Source organism: Coregonus clupeaformis, chromosome 19, assembly GCF_020615455.1.
Source record: "Coregonus clupeaformis isolate EN_2021a chromosome 19, ASM2061545v1, whole genome shotgun sequence".
In the NCBI taxonomy this organism is placed as follows: Eukaryota; Metazoa; Chordata; class Actinopteri; order Salmoniformes; family Salmonidae; genus Coregonus; species Coregonus clupeaformis.
Window position 1 is genome coordinate 29,662,146 of NC_059210.1, and position 2,606 is coordinate 29,664,751.

The following is a 2,606-nucleotide window of genomic DNA, read 5'->3' on the forward strand; positions in this document are numbered from 1 at the left end:
TCTGTTATAATCTCCACCCGGCACAGCCAGAAGAGGACTGGCCACCCCTCATAGCCTGGTTCCTCTCTAGGTTTCTTCCTAGGCTTTCGCCTTCTAGGAGTTTTTCCTAGCCACCGTGCTTCTACACCTGCATTACTAGCTGTTTGGGGTTTTAGGCTGGGTTTCTGTACAGCACTTCGAGATATTAGCTGATGTAAGAAGGGCTATATAAAATAAAATTGATTGATTGATTGATTGAAGCCCCAAAATTGCCCTCGCTAGAAGCCTGTGTTTCAGACATAAGGAAGTGGATGGCTGAAAACTTTTACTTTTAAACTCGGACAAAACAGAGATGCTTGTTCTAGGTCCCAAGAAACAAAGAGATCTTCTGTTAAATCTGACAATTCATCTAGATGGTTGTAAAGTCGTCTCAAATAAAACTGTGAAGGACCTCGGTGTTACTCTTGACCCTGATCTCTCTTTTGACGAACATATCAAGACTGTTTCAAGGACAGCTTTTTTCCATCTACGTAACATTGCAAAAATCAGAAATTTTCTGTCCAAAAATGATGCAGAAAAATTAATCCATGCATTTGTTACTTCTAGGTTAGACTACTGCAATGCTCTATTTTCCGGCTACCGGATAAAGCACTAAATAAACTTCAGTTAGTGCTAAATACGGCTGCTAGAATCCTGACTAGAACCAAGAAATTTGATCATATTACTCCAGTGCTAGCTTCCCTACACTGGCTTCCTGTTAAGGCAAGGGCTGATTTCAAGGTTTTACTGTTAACCTATAAAGCGTTACATGGGCTTGCTCCTACCTATCTTTCCGAGTTGGTCCTGCCGTACATACCAATACGTACGCTACGGTCACAAGACGCAGGCCTCCTAATTGTTCCTAGAATTTCTAAGCAAACAGCGGGAGGCAGGGCTTTCTCCTATAGATCTCCATTTTTATGGAACAGTCTGCCTACCCATGTGAGAGAAGCAGACTCGGTCTCAACCTTTAAGTCTTTACTGAAGACTTATCTCTTCAGTAGGTCATATGATTGAGTGTAGTCTGGCCCAGGAGTGTGAAGGTGAACGGAAAGGCTGGAGCAACGAACAGCCCTTGCTGTCTCTGCCGGGCCGGTTCCCCTCTCCACTGGGGTTCTCTGCCTCTAACCCTGTTGCAGGGGCTGAGTCACTGGCTTGCTGGTGCTCTTTCATGCCGTCCCTGGGAGGGGTGCGTCACTTGAGTGGGTTGAGTTACTGACGTGATCTTCCTGTCTGGGTTGGCGCCCCCTTGGTTTGTGCTGTGGTGGAGACCTCTGTGGGCTATACTCGGCCTTGTCTCAGGATTGTAAGTTGGTGGTTGGGGATATCCCTCTAGTGGTGCGGGGGCTGTGCTTTGGCGGAGTGGGTGGGGTTATATCCTTCCTGTTTGGCCCTGTCCGGGGTTTCTTCGGATGGGGCCACAGTGTCTCGGACCGCTCCTGTCTCAGCCTCCAGTATTTATGCTGCAGTAGTTTATGTGTCGGGGGGCTGGGGTTAGTTGGTTATACCTGGAGTACTTCTCCTGTCTTATCCAGTGTCCTGTGTGAATTTAAGTATGCTCTCTCTAATTCTCTCGTTCTCTCTTTCTCTCTGAGAACCTGAGCCCTAGGACCATACGTCAGGACTACCGGGCATGATGACACCTTGCTGTCCCCAGTCCGCCTGGCCTTGCTGCTATTCCAGTTTCAACTGTTCTGCCTGCGGCTACGAAACCCCTACCTGTCCCAGACCTGCTGTTTTCAACTCTTTAATGATCGGCTATGAAAAGCCAACTGAGAGACCTGAGCCCTAGGACCATACGTCGGGACTACCGGCCGTGGTGACTCCTTGCTGTCCCCAGTCCGCCTGGCCTTGCTGCTATTCCAGTTTCAACTGTTCTGCCTGCGGTTATGGAACCCCTACCTGTCCCAGACCTGCTGTTTTCAACTCTTAATGATCGGCTATGAAAAGCCAACTGAGATTTATTCCTGATTATTATTTGACCATGCTTGTCACTTATGAACATTTTTGAACATCTTGGCATGGTTCTGTTATAATCTCCACCCGGCACAGCCAGAAGAGGACTGGCCACCCCTCATAGCCTGGTTCCTCTCTAGGTTTCTTCCTAGGCTTTCGCCTTTCTAGGAGTTTTTCCTAGCCACCGTGCTTCTACACCTGCATTACTAGCTGTTTGGGGTTTTAGGCTGGGTTTCTGTACAGCACTTCGAGATATTAGCTGATGTAAGAAGGGCTAGTATAAAATAAAATTGATTGATTGATTGATTAGCAGAAAAACACCCCCCAAAGCACAATGTTTCCACCTCCATGTTTGACAGTGGGGATGGTGTTCTTGGGGTCATAGGCAGCATTCCTCCTCCTTCAAACACAGCGAGTTGAGTTGATGCCAAAGAGCTCGATTTGGTCTCATCTGACCACAACACTTTCACCCAGTTATCCTCTGAATCAATCAGATGTTCATTGGCAAACTTCAGATGGCCCCTGTATATGTGCTTTCTTGGGCAGGAGACCTTGCAGGCGCTGCAGATTCAGTCCTTCACGGCATAGTGTTACAGTCCTGGCCATTGAAGCGGCTGCTGTTCCCAGCTGCC